Genomic DNA, 19,746 nt, shown 5'->3' on the forward strand with positions numbered 1-19,746 from the left:
AGTGGCTTTCCCCTGCAAGGCAGGAATGATGGTAACAGACGTAGCCACTGAAGAAGATTCCTGGATTTCACTGGAGCATGATGACATCCAGGAATGGAAGGTGACCAGGTGCCTATGATAAGATCAATGTTATCACTGGAATAGGTATCAGGTCTGCAACTAAATTCAGAAGTGGTCATGATGTCCTTATGACTGAAAGAGCTGAACAGACTTATGAGGATGTACTTAATCCATATAAGTGAGGGGGCGGGGGGAACCACCTTTTCATCCTGGTGAATGGAGATCCAACTTCAGACACCAAAGAAGAAAGTTACAACTCTTTATTCAACTCCTAAGGCATACAAACACAGAATTCCTTCAATGAAGAGTAAACACGGGTTACTAGAAGATGGACCCTACAAGTATGCCACAAGTATAACCCATAGATTTTCCTTAAAGCATTTCCCCAAAGTGGCTATATCAGAGTGACCGTGTCTTGGGCATACAGAAATACCCAGACTTTTCGGGGGTTAAAAAAATTTTTTTAATGTTTATTTATTTTGGGGAGAGATAGAGACAGAGCGCAAGTGAGGGAGGGGCAGAAAGAGAGACATAGAATCTGAAGCAGGCTCCAGGCTCTGAGCTGTAAGCACAGAGCCCAATGCAAGGCTTAAACTTGGGAACCAGGAGATCATGATGTGAGCTGAAGTCAGAGGCTTAACTGATTGAGCCACCCAGGCGCCTCCAGACTTTTCAGAGATTATAGTATGATGTAAACTCTAATCTTTATGCACCTGATGTATCAGTCAGAAGAGGGACTTAAGTGTTGTTGATAAATGAACTTTAATCTTGAGTCCATTGATAATAAGATCATTGGGTCTACAACCCTACTCTATAGTTGTTTCTCCAGTTCCAGGATGCATAGCAGGAGCAGACATATATATATTGAATACTTTGGTTACTCCTTCATCCATGCAGTGAGAGCTATTATGGTAGGAAGGGCCAAGTGGAACCACCTGGAACACATTTTATATCAAAATAGTAAATTTAAAATATTAATGCTTTCATTGGGGAAATGCAGGGATTAGTTCTACCATCAAAAATATGAAGGATGCAGGTGCTGATTTCTATTAATTCTGTTTTACCTCCTTATTGAATTTGTGCAGAATATAGATCACTTGTAGAGAATGAAAGTGTATTACCACAAACTTTCAAGTGGTGACTGAATTGCATTTACTGTTCCAACTGTGGTCTCTTTATTGGGGCCACACTCAACATAAGTCTTGCAAACTGATATGCAGACATTAATTTGACATCTTCTTTCTTCTCTATAACAATCAACAGGATCAATCAGAAGATGTGTGCTTTCACTTGGGGAAAAAAAGCATTATACAACCAGTGATTTTCTTCAGGGATATGTCAACTTTCTGGCTCTCCCATAGAAACTGATCTCTTTCTACTTAAGGTATGATTACCATCGCCTGGGAGATTGTTAGAAACGAACAAGCTCAGATCCCACTTCAAATTTACTAAATAAAAATCTACATTTTAATAAGATCCTCAGGTGACCTGGAGCATATTAAGAGTTTGAAAAGATCTTGTCTAAAGGCACCCTGATCATGTCATCATCACATAGGGTACCATACTGGTCCGCCTTGTTGACAACAATGTTGGTTGGACCCAGAAATAGAAAGTACTCCAGGTTAATCTATACACATGTGAAAGGGTGAGAAATAAGCCCTATGGAGACTCAGGAGCCTGCTATCTCAGTGAGATTTCTTGAAGTTCAGTGATTTGGGAAATGTTTAGGTACCCTGTTTAAAGTGGAAGACAAGTTGATGTATCTTGTGCCTTCTAATACTATGACTAGTGAAGATGTTTGCATTTCGGAAGCCAGAGAGACAACATATGAAAGTGTTACTCCACCCATTCACTAAGCATCTATCTAGGTTACCAGTGGTGCCAGCTATGTCTGGAGCCCAGAGCAAGAAAAGATTTTACAACAGGTACAGGTTGCAGTACAAGCAGATTTCCCATTTTAGTCATATGACTCACCAGATACAATCGTAATATGATATGTGTAATTCATATGGTTTCGATAAGGTTCCTTTGGCAATCCTAATAATAGACTCACAGAGTGTAACTCTAGAATTTGGACAGAAAGGCTTGCCATGCTTTTCAGAGAAACAGTCTCATTTTGAAAACAAAGTGCTTGGCTTATTAGAAGGCCCTACTGGAGACTGAACAACCGGCCAAAGAACACCAAGTGACCATGCCACTTGAGTCATTTCTCATGAAGGAGGTGTTGTGTGCTCCAACAAGACATAACTTTGGTGTGTACAAGAGCACTTCATCATCAAATGGAGGTGTTGTATATAAGACTGGGCTTTGGCAGGTTTTAAAGGATCAAGTGAATTCATAAGCAATTGACTATAATGGTAACTGCTATTGATACATAGGCATTTATCCCTCAACTCCGTGGAGAAGTTATGCCGCTAATTATATGAAAGAATGAATGTAGGCCTGTTTTGTTGTTGTTGTTGTTTTGTGAGTTTTTTGGGTTTTTTTCTTTGTATTTTTTTAGAAAGCATGCAAACAGGGGAGAAGGGCACAGAGGCAGAGAGAGAGAGAGAGAGAGAGAGAGAGAGGTTCTTAAGCAGGCTCCATGCCTGGTGTGGAGTGTGGCACAGGGCTTAATCTCACGACCCTTAGATCATGACCTGAGCCAAAATCAAGAGGTGGAGGCTTAACCGACTGAACCACCCAGGTTACCCAATTTTAGGCCTTTTATTTATTTTTTTTTTAATTTTTTTTCAACGTTTTTTATTTATTTTTGGGACAGAGAGAGACAGAGCATGAACGGGGGAGGGGCAGAGAGAGAGGGAGACACAGAATCGGAAACAGGCTCCAGGCTCTGAGCCATCAGCCCAGAGCCCGACGCGGGGCTCGAACTCACGGACCGCGAGATCATGACCTGAGCCGAAGTCGGCCGCTTAACCGACTGCGCCACCCAGGCGCCCCAATTTTAGGCCTTTTAAAAAGATGATTCCACATGGAATTCTGTCACAATTCCAAATTGGACCACTGCAGCTTTATCAGAATACTCTGTAATTACTCTAAAGACATTTACAAAGGGAATACTCCCAGCAGAACTTTCAGTGATGCATTTAGTTGTTGCCTGTACCTGGACAGATACATATGCAGAGGTAAACTTTATGTTAATTCATAGGCAATAGCTAATGGTTTGGCCAGATGAGTAAAGGAAGTAAATTTGAGAAGCAAATGATACCAAAGACTGAGGAAGAAGTACATGGCTGGAACTATCTCAGAAGGGACACAGGACATGAAAATGCTTCTATCCATGTGAATGTTCACAAAAAGATTCTCCTGTAATAAAGTCTCTTGTTAAATAGGTAGACAAGATGATCTGATTGGTGGATCTCAGTCAGCTTCTTTCTCTAGTCATGGGTTTAAGAACAAAGTGGCTTTCACAGGAAAGATGTGAGTTAAAGTTATATATGTATTTGATAGCACAGATAACAGTCACTGTTGAGTGCCTAATACACTAACAGTGTAGAGACAACAATGAGTCCTCAATATGGTATCATTCCTTGGGGAGGCTGATCAACCCTTTGATGGTAATCATCACATTGGAATGTTTCATCATGAAGTATGGAATTTTTACTCACTGGAATTGACACTCTATATACTTTTTGTTAGCCCTCCTGCCATTTGCAATGATTCTACACATAGTATTAGCTATGGATTTACTGAGTATCTTTCTCACCATTAAGGCATCACACTCAACATTGCTTCTGACAAAGAAACTCACTTTACATCAAAAGAAGAGATGCCCAATCACAAAATGCACTAGCCTTACCTATCTTATAACCCCCAAATAACTGGCTTCATAGAATAGTGCAATGGAAGACCCAGTTACGGTGCTACCAGTTATGGATTTGGGAAAAGCAGTATGGCTGTATGTATTTTTCTGAGCCATAAACCAGTCATAGGGTTGGTTTTTCTATAGCTAGAATATACAATCTGGAGATGAAAGGGTAAAATTGGCTTCTTTCTCTATTATCCCTTAATAACTTACTCTAAAATTTTTGGCTTCCTGATTTCTCAACTTTGGAGTCTCTGGCTTAAGGATATTAATTTCCAAGGGAGGAGTGTTTCCTCTGGAGGCACAACAATGACTGCAATTAACTGGAATTTGAGATTATCACCTGGCATTTTTTGGTTTCTTTTGCCACTAGCCATAATACTGTAATGCCTAATGCTTCAGGCAAAGAAGCACTATGGTACCAGATGGAGATATCAGTCTTGCCTGATTATCAAGGAGAAATGGGGGGCATTTTCATAATGTTATGCAGTGGGGCATGAGGACTATGTCTGAAAGTAGGATACTCTTTTGTGAAATTCTTAGAATTTACATGTACAGAGTAAAGGTTATTGGGAGACTATGGCAATGAAATACCAGAAGGACCACTAATGGCTCTAGAGATGAAGTTTTGGGTCAGAATAGCTGCAATCCTAGCTGAAATAGATGGTATAGAGAATAAGCCATGAAAAAAGAAAAACAATCATGTCAAGTTTTAGAAATAAGGACTAAAGCAAACATACATATTTTGTTCCTAGTTTTGCTATATATTTTAAATACATTAATCAATAATTTCTCCTTCATGAGTTACAGACTATAACATGGGACTCATCAAGAAAAAGAATGACAATTACTCAGAAAAATATAGAGTAACTCACAACATTTTTGTTTTCCATCTTGGGGGATGAAGTGAGCACATCTTTGGTTATACATACATATATATATGTATGTTATACATATATATATGTTTTCCATCTTGGGGGATGAAGTGAGCACATCTTTGGTTATACATACATATATATATATATATATGTATACATATATATATGTATACTATATATATATGTATATATATATATAGTATAGCTATATATGTTAGCCATAGCATGATGTTGTTATTTGAAGTTTTAAATATGGGTAGAGAGGTGTATATAATTGCTAAGTTTGATAAAGTGATAGGATGTGTCAAACTCTGTACTGTCAACCAGGCATCACCTTCAAATCCTTCTACATTTTCTTTCCAATGGCAGGAAAGACGTCTGGATCTGCATTTCATAGAATCCCTTTCATCCCGTGGTTCTGGGATTCTATCTGGGACAGAAGCAGTTGCTGAAGATTTCAAAGTGGGAGGGAAGAAGTCATTAATCCAGCAGAAGCTATAGGTAGACCATTGAGATGATCTGCAACACCTTCCCTTGGTCTCTGGGCATTTTCCTAAAATTAGGCATTTGTGAGGCTTCCCATGGATTCCAGTGAGTCTTCTTGAGGCACATCTCTGAAGTGCTGCAGACAGCTGAAATCACCAGAACTGGCTCCTGTGGCGCCCCCAACTCATGAGAATCACACATCAGTGCTACAGATAGTCAGGATCATTGTTGGCAGCTTCTCTGTGGTTCTTATACTTCCTGATTTCCACCAAAGAGGTCTGTCTTCTTGATTTGTACTCCGCCAGCCATTCCTACCATGATGCCTCTAATACCCATTAATAAATCTTTTTCTATTTGAAATCCTAAGAATGACATAGTCACTTACCAGGATATAGCAACCATTTAGGAATAAGGAAAGGCTGCTAATGAACCTAAATAGATACAATAAAGACCAGAGACATTTTATTCACAGGAAAACTCACATTCTTACTTAGAATCTGTTTACATTTTTGCATATAATCCTAATAAGCTCGGCCATCCATTCTCAAAGAACAGAAACAGCAAATTGAAAGGAAGTGAGTCTGTCTGAATTTGGGATTCTGAAAGCAACAGTAAATAAACCATTAGCAGCATGGTTTTACTGATTCTTTTATACAATAGTAAATATCGAAACTTAGAAAGTTAGAAGTCTAGGATTATTTAGCATAGATCCAGCATTATACGTAACAAAATACCCAAAAGGTATGGTGATATCATACCCTAATGTAAAAATCAATAATGACAATGATAACTTGTGAAATCAAGAAAAATGTACACCATATTGAGAATGCTCTAAGAAATAAGAGAGAGATGAAATCCATACAAGACAGTTTTTTTTCCCAGCAAACATATTTAAAATTGAATATATGATTTTATGTGGTTCCATACAAATTTTAGGATTTTTTTGTTCTAGCTCTGTGAAAAATGCTGATGGTATTTTGATAGGGATTGCATCACATGTATAGATTACTTTGGGTAGTATAGACATTTTAACACTATTGGTTCTTCCAAGCTATCAACATGGAATTTCTCTGTGTCATCTTTAATTTCTTCCATCAATATTTTATAGTTTTTCTGAGTAGAGTTTTTCACTTCTTTGGTCAGTTTTATTCCTAAGTGTCTTAACTGGTTTTTGGTGTAACTGTAAATGGGGTTGATTCCTTAATTTCTCTTTCTGCTACTTAATTATTGGTATATAGAAATGCAACAGAATTCTGTATGTTGATTTGTATCATGCAACTTTACTGAATTCGTTTATCAGTTCTAGCAGATTTTTGGAGTCTTTCAGGTTTTCTATATATAGTATCTTGTCATATGCAAATAGTGAAAGTTTTACTTCTTCCTTGCCAATTTGGATGCCTTTTATTCCTTTTTGTTGTCTGATTGCTGTGGCTAGGACTTCCAATACCATGTTCCATAAAAGTGGTGAGAGAGGACTAAAATTTATATGGAACAAGATAAGACCCCAGGGTGCCTGGGTGGCTCAGTCTGTTAAGCACTGACTTCAGCTCAGGTCAGGATCTCATGGTTCGTGGGTTTGAGCCCCATACTGGGTTCTGTGCTGACAGCTTGGAGCCTGGAGTCTGCTTTGGATTCTGTATTTCCTCTCTCATTGCCCCTCCCCTGCTCATGCTCGCTCTCTCTCTCTCTCTCTCTCTCTCTCAAAAATAAATAAACATTAAAAAGAAAAAGAAAAGGCCCCAAATAGCCAAAACAACTTTGTAAAAGAAAAGCAAAGCTGGAGGCATCACAATTCCAGACTTCAAGTTATATTATAAAGCTTCAGTAATCAAAACAGTATGAAACTGGCACAAAAATAGACACATAGATCAATGGAACAGAATAAAAAAAAACCCAAAAATGAATTCATAACTATATGGTCAAATAATCTTCAACAAAGCAGGAAAGAATATCCAATGGGGAAAAGACAAATGGTGTTGGGAAAACTGGACAGCAACATACAAAAGAATGAAACTGGGCCACTTTCTTACACCATATACAAAAATAAATTCAAAATGGATGAAAGACCTAAATATAAGACAGGAAACCATCAAAATCCAAAAGAGAACCAAGGTAGTAACTTCTCTGACATCAACCACAGCAACTTCTTACCAGATATGTCTCCGGAGGCAAGGGAAGCAAAGCAAAAATAAACTGCTGGAACTTCATCAAAATAAAAAGCATCTGCACAGCAATGGAAACAATCAACAAAACTAAAAGGCACCCTATGGAATGGGAGAAGATATTTGCAAATGACATATCTGATAAAGGGTTATTACCAAAATGCATAAAGAATTTATAAAGCTCAACACCCCAAAAAAGAATAATCCAATCAAAAATGGGCAGAAGACATGAATAGACATTTTTCCAAAGAAGACATACAGATGTCCAATAGACACATGGAAAGATGCTCAACATCACTGATAATGAGGGAAATGTAAATCACAACTACAATATCACCGTATACTTGTTAGAATGGCTAAAATCAACAACCCAGAAAATAATAGATGTTGGCAAGGTTGTGGAGAAAGGGGAACCCTGTTGCACTGTTGAGAGGAATGCAGCCACACTAGAAAACAGAATGGACATTCCTCAAAAAGTTAAAAATAAAACTAACCTATGATCCAGTTATTGCACTACTAGGTATTTATCCAAAGAATACAAAAACATTAACTCAAAGGGACACATGCACCCTGATGTTTACAGCAGCATTATCTATAATAGCCAAATTAAGGAAACAGCCCAAGTGTCCACCAACTGATGAATGGATAAAGAAAATGTGGGGGGCACCTGAATGGCTCAGTCAGTTGGGCCTCCAGCTTTGGCTCAGGTTTTGATCTTGCAGTTTGTGAGTTCAAGCCCTGTATCGGGCTCCATTCTGACAGCTCGGAGCCTGAAGCCTGCTTCAGATTCTGTGTCTTCCTCTCTCTCTCTCTCTCTCTCAAAAATAAACATTAAAAATTAAAAAAAGAAGATGTTGTACTTATACACAATGGAATATTACTCAGCCATAATAAAAAATAAAATCTTGTCATTTGGAATGACACGGATGGAGCTAGAGACTATTATGCTAAACAAAGTAAATCACTCAGTGAAAGACAAATACCATATGATTTCACTTATATGTGGAATTTAAGAAACAAAACAGACAAGCAAAGAGACAAAAGAGAGAGGCAAACCAAAAAACAGACTCTTAACTATAGAGAACAAACAGATGGTTACCAGAGGGGAGGTGGGTGGAGGGACAGGTGAAATAGGTAATGGGGGTTAAGAAGCACATTTGTTGTGATGAGCACTGGGTATTGCAGGCAAGTGTTGAATCGCTATATTGTACACCTGAAACTAATATTATACTGTATGTTACTAGAGTTTAAATAAACACTTAAAAAATAAAGTTGAATAAATAATCTTTCTTTCTCTTAACTGTTGATATTATCCAGTGATCTGCCTAACCTCACATTTCCTCCCAGTAGACTGTCCCAGTGTTTTCTTACCAGTTCTCTTGAGTAGACACTTGCTCTATGCTGGCTAGGCTTGTAAAAGTTCTCCTCATAGAATTAAGAAATGGGGCCCCAATTACTGAATGATGACAGCCAACACTTATATAATGCTAATTTTCATAACAAACCTATGATATTTCATATTTATATTTCTTCCCATTTACTTGATTTAATATTAAATAGAAACTATATTACTATCCTTTCTATTTTACAGATGAGGGAACCACCCCTGATTGTCAACCATCATCTAAACTCAGCTGAAGTCAGAGCGGCCTTTCCCTCAGGCAGCTGCTATATTATCGTTTTCTACACCTGGATATAGTGATTCTCACACCTTGACAGCAACTCTTAGAAAAAAAAAAAAACACCAGACAACTGGGTCATATCCTTTATCAACTGTGCTATGCCTCAGCTCTACTTAATTTTTTTACATTCTTGTCTCTTTGAAACTCCATAAATACATTCACGAAACATTTCTGAGACCTTTTTGATGATTTCCTATCCATCATTATACTTCCCGGCTAATTCCCCAACACTCCATGTGACCACCTAGATCCCTCATTCCTGATTTCTCTGCTATATCTGATTTATTTACTTCTTTGCTATATCTGATTTATTCCTAATCCCCAAATACCAGCACAGAGTTATGTATTCTTTTTTTCTACAGATGTTTGCTGAACGGAGTCTTGGAATCTGAGTCACAGTTATCTGTAGGTTTCTAATTCTAGTTTCTACTCTCTGCCCCCGCCCCAGACCTCTAAACTATGGTACTATAAATTGCAGCTGGATCCAGAAGTTAAACACATGGGCAGTTCACTTCGCCAAGACTGGAGGACCAGAATTACAGGAACCAGTTGATGAATTCCCAGCCAAAGACAATACTGGACAGGAAAGCAGGTGTTTTCCTGCGAGTCAAGTTGGTGATGAGGAAGGACAGAAATGAGAAATAAATGATGAAGGTAAGGAGCTGGAAAAGAGGGCACTGGATTTGTGGTATAAATTTCTGAGTCAAATTTGAATAGCAAACATTTGGCCCATTTGGTGTTTCTAAAGCTGTAGTATCCAGTCTCCAAGATGGCCCCTAATAATCCCCACCTGATGGCATTATACCTTTGTGTAGTAGCATCATTATTCCAGGCTGATTTATGTGATCAACAGGATTAGGAAGAGGTGATAACTTAAGACTAGGTGATAAAACACATTATGGCTTCTGCCTTGGTCTTTATCTTAGATCACTCACTCTGGTGGAAGCCAGATGCCATGTTGTGAGGGCACTAATGTGGCCATTGAGGAGACCGTATGGAGGAAAAAAGAGTCCTCAAGCCAATGTTCAGATAAGTGAGGGTGGAGGTGACTGCAGCCCCAACCAACTGCTACCTCTGAATTTTTGACCTTCAGAAACTGTGGGGGATAAGTGTTTATTGTTTTAAGCTGCTAAACCAAACGGTCATTTATTTCACAGTAATAGAAAACTAATCAAAAGCCTAAATTATAGGTTGCAAATTGAGGGTTAGAGTACGATTTCTGCCCTGCTGACATAGTTTTGTTTCATGGCGAAGGGACAGATGATGGTTTTAAAAATTCAACTGTCAATTAATTTTTAAAACTTCAGTTGGTTAGTTTCTTTAAAAAACAAAAGATCTTGTAACACAGCCCTGTCTTCATGGCTCTGTTGCCTTCAACTTGATCTGTCCCATTCATTTAAATATCAGTAGGCATTTGACTTTGCTATCTTTGGTCCAGGCTTCAATCTGTCAGAAAATGATTCCATTTATCTTACATTGCCCTTGCTTTAGCAAGAACTCTGTGTGTGTGTGTGTGTGTGTGTGTGTGTGTGTGTGTGTGTGCATACAGTATCTTTTGTTGATATATGTATATCTATATCTCTATATCTATCTATCTATCTATCTATGTAATATCTTTTGTTGTTATGGTCTTTTAAAGTTTTCACTGGATGAGTTTTGCTGCTAAAATAAAAATAAACAATCAAACTCCCATGATTTTTATTTTTTTTTTATTTTTAAACTCCCTAAATCTGTCATTTCATCAGAAATATCTGGAAGATTCTCTTATTTCTTTTTTTTAATATGAAATTTATTGTCAGATTGGTTTCCATGCAATACCCAGTGCTCATCCCAACAAGTTCCCTCCTCAATGCCCATCACCCACTTTCCCCTCCCTCCCACCCCCATCAACCCTCAGTTTATTCTCAGTTTTTAAGAGTCTCTTATGGTTTGGCTCCCTCCCTCTCTAACTTCTTTTTTTCCTTCCCCTCCCCCATGGACTTCTGTTAAGTTTCTCAGGATCCACATAAGAGTGAAAACATATGGTATCTGTCTTTCTCTGTATGACTTATTTCACTTAGCTTAACACTCTCCAGTTCCATCCACGTTGCTACAAAACGCCATATTTCATTCTTTCTCATTGCCAAGTAGTATTCCATTGTGTATATAAACCACAATTTTTTTTTATCTATTCATCAGTTGATGGACATTTAGGTTCTTACCATAATTTGGCTACTTTTGAAAGTGCTTCTATAAATATTGGGGTACAAGTGCCCCTATGCCTCAGCACTCCTGTATCCCTTGGGTAGATTCCTAGCAGTGATATTGCTGGGTCATACGGTAGATCTATTTTTAATTTTTTGAGGAACCTCCACACTGTTTTCCAGAGTGGCTGCACCAGTTTGCATTCCCACCAACAGTGCAAGAGGGTTCCCATTTCTGCACATCCTGGAAGATTCTCATATGTAAAGATTTCCAATCGTAGATTATTACAGACATGGTCATTGTATGATCATATGTTTATATTTCAAAAGAGGGGTCAAAATTTTCTCTTCCCCTTCTGGAGATGGGGCAGTACTTAGGAGGTATTAGTGTGGAATGGGAGTTTATTCCAAGGGCAGATCAGGTTGTACCTCCCCATAAGGTGATTCACAGTGGGATGATCGAGCAGAGTGAATCTGAACCAGGTCCTTTGTTTGGGGTGGCGGGCAGGGTGGAGTAAAGCATTAAGCTGGGAAGAGCAAACAGCAATGCCAAGTCAAGGCAGGCATCAGTGGGATCAAGAACAAGAAATGGAGCCAAGAGGACAAAGGATTGAAAGCAAGAGGTCAGGACAAAGCTGGAGGGGTCTAGGATGATTACCACAAAAAGCTTTGGTGTTTCTGCAGTTCTTTCTTAATCCATGGATGCATGAGACATGATAATGATGTAACCATGGATCTTTGGGAGTTCTGCCAAATAAAGGACTGCTTTGAAAATTTATCATAAAGACTATCCACATGACATGGCTGGTTTCTGGCAATCCAGCCTTTCTAGGTACAGAAAATCCCATTGATTACTTCCAATTATTTTGTTCCCTCTTTTGAAATGCCCTAGTACTTCAACGCATAGGGCAGTGATGAGCTGGCTTACTTGGGAGAAATGGAAAAATATTGAGGCCAGGTAACATGATGATTTCTTCTGACATCAACCTGATACGTTTAAGTGAAAGACGATACTTTAACATTTGTGTACATCTAGTTGAAAGGAATTATATTCACATGCAGATCATATATTTGGCTCATTTCACAAACACATGCTTTATGCCATGCATTCGAGAAATGTGAAATCAAGCCAAGTTTTACATAGCCCACATAATTTTACATATTTGGGAAGGTTAGTAGTAAAAATCCTCAGCAACTGATTTAGGTGGTTTTTAAAATTTGGTGATTCTACAGATGATTATAGATTTAGAGGAAATTGAAAAACTCAACAAATTTCTTCCTTTCTCTAGTTACTAGAGAAGGGTACAGAAAAGAATTGCTAAGCAGGAAAGAATGGTTTTGCTATTTTCCACAATTCCTTTCACCACCATCTTCCTTCAGGCAAAAGTTAGCCTGTATTTTTAAGTGTCTGGGTATAAACATGCCTGTATTAAAACATTCTCCTTGTTTATAATTTTATGATTTATCTATATATCTTTATTTTTGGCTACCGTGGCTTTTACAGCTTTCTAATTTATATAGCCATTTGTTTGGGCTGTCAAAACATTTTTAATTTTAATTACTGTGTATCATGCCTGAGGGTGTAAAACTGTCAGATAAATCTGAGACTCTGCATAAACATGTGGAGAACTGCATGTGTTATCACTCAACAATTGCTAGTGGGCAGTTAACAAATGCCTTTCTAGGGGATGGGTTGGTCGGCTTCTTTCTCTTCCTCATGGAGGCACCGGATGATGTTGTCAGGCTGGGTGCTGGGCACCTCATTACACACCACATGTTGGTGACTTTGGAACAAAATGGGCAAGAGTGCGTGATGGGCCAGCCACAGGCTGGGCAGCCTGCAGATGGCTGATGTGAGAGCACTTAATGTTTAAGTTTATAAGATTCAGCAACTAGACAATCAACCTGGCATCGCTTTAAAAAATAATTGGGGAAGAGGAGTCAGACTTCTTTAAAGTGGGATAGTATATTTGACTGGCAAAATGTGATCAGGGATTTGGCTCTTTTTTCTTTCTCATAAAGTCTTAGTAGAATGTATGGATGGATGCTTGCATGCTTCCATCCATCAACCTATTGTAAATCTAAAAGTCTTGAGTTTGATATCAGGAGACGTGAACTTGAACTTGAGTCTTGCTGATGTCTACCAGCTCTGGTAACCTTGAACACATTCTTTAGTTGAAGATTTATCTTACAGTGAGCTGAAAGGCTTTTAGAGATAATCTAGCACAGTATCCAATACAACATCGAGATCTATGATGAGGTATGGAGCCAGATTATGTCTGTATTTATCCTAGGACAATGTAATATAATTACAGTTCAGTTATGAGTTTTTATGTCAATCTTAGGGGAGACTCAATGCCCAGGGAAGGTTGCCTCTACCCTGTTCCCATTTCCCATAGACCCAGCCTTGAGTTCAAGAACCAGAAAGAAGATGGCACAGGGAAAATTATGGTAGAGATTCCCTTCTGCAAATTGCTTTTGCAGATCTTCTCTTTTACCCTTGACATGCTGAAGGCATGTTAATGATGCAATATGCCTCTGAATGAATGTCAACTAACTGAGTTTCCAAAGACCTTCTTGTTTTTGGACTATAAGCTCAACCAGGTAGAGGCATTTATAATATGGGGCTAAACTGATTATTGGTGTGAAATCTTTCAGACAAGAATCCCTAATAGAAAAATGAAGAATCCTTTACTTTTGAATATTAAAGCTTGCTAATTTACAGACTATGAATTGACTGTATAAGTCACATGAATTCAAAAAATATCCCTTACGCACATTTAGCTCTCTGATGATGCTCAACTCAAGAAAGTTTTTTTTTTATTAACATCTTATCATCTTTGATATAGAAAAACATTGCTCTGAACTAGCCCTTCAGGATGGCTATTTTTTCCTCAAAAAAAAAAAAAGTCTTTCCTCTCCTAATTTTCCAATATAGAACATTTCTCTTTTCTACCTTGAGATTTAATAGTTCTTTGTTGGAGTCATTTGCTTCCTTATGTAAATATCATTCACTGCATTTATTACTGGTATTTGGTAAGTGCCTACTATATGCTAGACACTGAGTAAGGGGCAGGAGATTTAAGGAAAGCAAAAACAGATAATAAACAAGAAGTCAGAACCGGACTATATTTCCAGTCCATCCAACAGGATGGTTGTTGACAGGTGTTCATCTCTGGTAACTGTGTAGACTGAACTATAGATTATATCTCATTTAAAGGAAGTTTGATTTGTTTCATCCTTCACTACCAAGCACACAGAAGGAACTAAATGTAACTGAGTTAATAAATAGATAAATGCAGAATGAGTGTTTCTTTATCTTTTTATCTTTTGACTTTGCTAATTTTACTTTGAAGTCTATACTGAGAAATAAAATTAAGAAAAAGAGTAACACCCATAATGCTGTTGTTATTTAATTATAATTCACCTTGTCTACGAAAAGGTACAAATGAAAAGGAAGTATATGTGCCTGTCAGTTGATTATTTGCTTCAGCATAAGAGATAAAAGGAAGGTAACTTCACACCCACATTCATAGCTGCCCTATTCATAATAGCCAAAAGGTAGAAGCAACCAAAATGTCCACTGATGAATGATTAGATAAACAAAATGTGATACACACACATACACACACACACACACACACACACACACACACACATAGTGGAATATTATTCAAATAATCCTATCACATGCTACAACATGTATGAACCTTGAGAACATTACACAGAGAAATAGGTCAGTCACAAAAACACAAATACTATATGGTTTATATGAGGTATATACAATAATCAAATTAATAGAGATTAAAATAATGGGGCCTCTGGGTGATTCAGTTAAGTGTTGGACTCTTGATTTCAGCTCAGGTCATGTCTCAAAGTTTGTGAGTTAGAGCCCTGTGTTTCTCTCTCTCCTTTCTCTATGCCCCTCCCCCTGCTCTCGCTCTTGCTCTCACTCTCAAAATAAACAAACATTAAAAACATAGAGTCAGAAAGTAGAATGCTGGTTGCTAGGGGCTGTGGGGAGGGGAAAAGGGGAGTTGTTTAATGGGTGTAGAGTTTCAGATATGCCAGAGAAAAAAGTTCTGATAAGCTGTTTCACAACAATGAGAATATATTTAACACTACTGACTGTACACTTAAAAGTGGTTAAGATGGTAAATTTTATGTCAAATAGTTTTTACCACGGTTAAAAAAAACTAACTAATATTGAATAAGGGCAGTGTTCCAGGCACTTTACATGGATTATGTCACAAAACCCTCTCTATTCCATTATTGGACAGGTAAAGAAACACACATTAAGTTAAATAGTTTTCAAGGCCTTAGGATTCAGAAGCTGAGGATGTGGAATATGAATCAAAATATGCATCTATTTTCTTCTAAGTAATCTCTTCAGCAAAGCATTGATAAAAATGTCATAGACACTCAGTAGAGTTTGATAATACTCAAAATAACAGCACAATAATAATACATGAACATTAACTGTGTGCTATGTTCCATGTATTTTTTTCTGATGGCTTTACACATGACCTATTTAATCCTCAAAACTTACGACATAAATATTATTATGAACCCCAATTTAAGGAAAGTTAAGTAACCTGCTCAAGGTCAAGGAATCAGTAAGAGGCAGATATTTGACTATAAGTAGTCTGACCCTAGTGCCCTCTCACATTACATGACCCAAGAATGAGTGTCTAGTTGGAGGGTGTTTCATAGCATTTCAAGCCCCTCTTCCCATACATTATTAATGTGAAAAATCAAGAGGAATTGTGAGTCTGCAAACAGCCATCATTATCTCTATTTTAAGGAAGACAATACAAAAGATCTATCAGAGAAGTTAGGAATTTTGTTCAGGAACACACAGAAAATGATAAAAGAAAGATTTGAATCCAGGTCTCCTGACTTCAGGTCCCATGCCCATCTTCTCCGACAGAGAGAAGTCAGAGGTGAGGGCAGTCTAGGTGAGGTCCTAGACCATCTGGGGTATGGAGAGACTGGAGTGTATCACAGATACTCCCTTACTTTTACACTCATTTCTGAGTTCCATGCAATTGCTGGTGGCCATAGGTCGGGTGGGATTTGCCTACGAGGGCCTCCGGTGACTTAGCCTTGGGGCAGGCCACAGGGACAACCTTGCCTGAGGGGTCTCCTGGTCTGTTGAGGGAGGCTTGGGCAAGTCTGTGCCCTGCTCTTTCCTGACATGCCCTCAGAGAATAGGATTTTTATTGGCCAGTTGGTGACAGGCACAGAATGTGAGCAAAAGGGACCTCGGTTTAATATCTCACGAGATGGACAGCACATATTATGCTGGCAGTAACTCACCACTGATTTACCGCCCTGTACAACTAGTGTTTTCTGAAAGACGGGGAGGAGGCAGGAGCAGAAAATTCTTTTTTGTCCCAAGACTTCTCTTACTGCAGATGTTTGCAACTGGCACTCCCTGCTTTTCTCCCTCTGTGGGTGCATATGAATAACCCACATAATCATGTTTCTGTCTTAATTACCTTTCTATTACTTAACTAAAATACCTGATTCTGATGCCAGGAAAAGCTGGCATATCTGTTAAAATCTGAATAGAGGGAAAGCTGGGCTGTACTTGAAGCAGTCAAGGCCTCCTTACCCTTGAAGTCTCTCAAATGAATGAAGCCATAAATCTTAGGCAACTTATTTCCCCCTCTCTCCAAATAATTTTAATATGTTAGAAAATATCTGGCCCACAGTTCTGAAGGTGCATTTGGGTTTTCTCAGTTACCATTTATCTATCACTACATAACAAAATCCCCTAAAGCTTAATCCCTGAAAACAGCAATCATTTATTATTTATCACAAATCTGCAGACAGGTGGGTGATCCTGTGGATCTGGGTGGGGATTGTCATACATCTTGTTGGGTTGACTTGTTGGGTCAGCTGGGGGCTGGTGGATCCATGGTGGGCTCGGCTCTGATCTCTACAGTCTCTTATCCTGCAGGCTGCCTGGGCTTATTCACACTGTGGTTGTAGGGTTCTCAGAGAGGAAGCAGAAAATGTGCTGCTACTTTTTCCAGCCTCTGCTTATGCCCAGGAGGCTAGCATCCTATTGGCCAAGGCAAGTCACATGGCTGAACCAAACATCCGTCAAAGTGGGGACTCTGACTCCACAGAAATAACAGCGCCTAAGGGCTTAAGTACAGGAAGGACTTTTAGGGGCTATCATTTCAATCAATCTTCTACACTCTCTAAAACACACTGATACCCTGAAATTTAAGGATAGTAGCTCTCCCCCAAGAAACAGAGACACTGTCCCCTTTCCTTCTATCCTAGTGCTAGCTTAGGATGGTGCTTTGGATACAGAGGATGCTAAATGTCCTTAAACTGAATGGCTGCAAGGTGTCCTTACCAAGGGACCAAGTCTCTCAATCAAATCTCTTTTGGTTCCAGTAGCAAGCATCTCTTCAAACTGGCTTCAACAAAAGAGAAACTAACTTATTTCATTGAACTCAAGGCCAGGAAATAGAAACAGGTTTCTTGAGGGGCCAGGACCAGGGACTGAAAGTTATAAGGGCCTGAGTCCACTTGATGGGCCAGAGGCCACCCTTACTCCAATAAACTGTAGTGATGTAATGGCCCCAGTGTCATGTGGCACAAAACATGGCTGTCTGTCGAGCTCTGGATGGAGCAATGTCCATTACAGATGACTACAGGTAGGAGAGGTTTCTTAAAGAACGTGGAAATTCTTTAAGGTGCAATAGATAGCTTCAAGATTCCTGTCCCTGATCAAACACTATTCTAGATACTAGTATACTATTCTATATACTGCCAAGAAGGGATTTTGTGGATGCAATTAAAGTTCTAAATCAGTTAACCTTAAGATATGATAGAGATTATGTGGGTGGGTCTGACCTAAGCAGTATTTTCTCTGGCTTGTAGCAGAAAAGGAATTCAGAGATTAAAGGCATGAAGAGATTTGACGTGCTGTCCCTAGCTTTGAAGATTAAGGGCCATGTGCAAAGGAATGTTTATGGCCTCTAGAAGCCAAGAGCAGCCTCTAGGTTTCAGCCAGAAAGGAAATGGAGACCCTAGTTTTACAACCAAAAGAGCTGAATTTTGCTAACCACCTGAATGAGTTTGGAGTATATTCTTTCCTAGAGCCTTCAGATGACAGTCCAGCTGGCCAACCTCTTGATTTTGGCCTTATGACACTCTAAGGAGAGAAGCTAGCTGAGCCCTGCTGTATTACTGACCTATAGAAACTTGTTTCAAGTTTCTGAGTATGTGATAATTTGTTAAGATGCAATAGAAAACTAATCCACAGGCTAATTACCATTTCCATTTACCTTTGTAAAAATGTTATACCATTTGAGAAATGACATAATTGAAATTATCACTCATATTTTGGTCTAAATTTGTTGGCCTCAAGTGCTTCATGATCTGTGGGAGCAAAAATGTGGGAGCAAATCTGTGGGAGGGAAAAGGAACATTACAATTCAAAGAGGTAAACTGTGAGAGAGAGAAAGATTAAATTTTCAACTGAGGGGAAGTAAGCTGGCTTTTGTGAATTGTAATCTTGCATGGTAGGCTTTCAAGGAGACACCATACAAGCAAGTTCAAAGGCACTGGTAACCTAAGGGGTGTGTGCCTGCGTTGTGTGTGAGATAGACAGAGAGACAGACAGACAGGCAGACACATAGATAGATAGGTTGATAAAGATGGAGAGACATACATAGAAAAAAAAGAGACAGGGAAGAGATTAGTAAAAAGGTACTGAAAAGCACAAAAAAGCCTTCCATTTACCTCTACTTCTGCATATTCCATCTCCTCAATTATATTAATATTAGCAATCAAACTTGCTCAAGTAAATCTGATCTCAATCTCTATCTATCTATCTATCTATCTATCTATCTATCTAATCTATCTGAATAAGAGAGAGAGGGATGGAGGGAGAGAGAGAAAAAGAATATGAAAGTATATAAATTAAAAGGAAAAGCAGGGAATTCACAGAAGATGTGTGGACTGGGATTTGATACCATTCCATGAATCTCCCAATTCTTCAGTAAAGTTACCAACTCAAGAAATGCTAGGAATGATCGGATTTCCCATGGGAAGCAGTGAAGACGCAGGAGCTTTGATGAGAGTCAGAATCAAGATGTGATCTTACATAGGGGACAACTTCTAAAGGAAAGATGCAAGAGAGCAAGTGGGACAAGATGTAACCTTCTTTTGACCTCTGTGAATTAAAATGTATGCTATGGTGGATTCTAGGGCTGGACTGCCTGGGCTGGGATTCTGGCTTTCCTAGTTGTCAGCTGCGTAACCTTAGACAAGATACTTAACCTCTCTGCTCAGTTTCTTCATTCACAAAATGGAGATAATAATAGCATTCACACAGAGTTGTTGTGAGGGTTCAATGAGTTGATTAGAGGAAGAGTGTCCAGCACAAGAGACACTATGGACATGTTGCTATATTTATTACCTTAGGGCTTCAGAAGAAGGGTCTATTACAGTCATTCGAAAGGA

The sequence above is a fragment of the Panthera tigris genome, chromosome D4, assembly GCF_018350195.1.
Source record: "Panthera tigris isolate Pti1 chromosome D4, P.tigris_Pti1_mat1.1, whole genome shotgun sequence".
Lineage (NCBI taxonomy): Eukaryota > Metazoa > Chordata > Mammalia > Carnivora > Felidae > Panthera > Panthera tigris.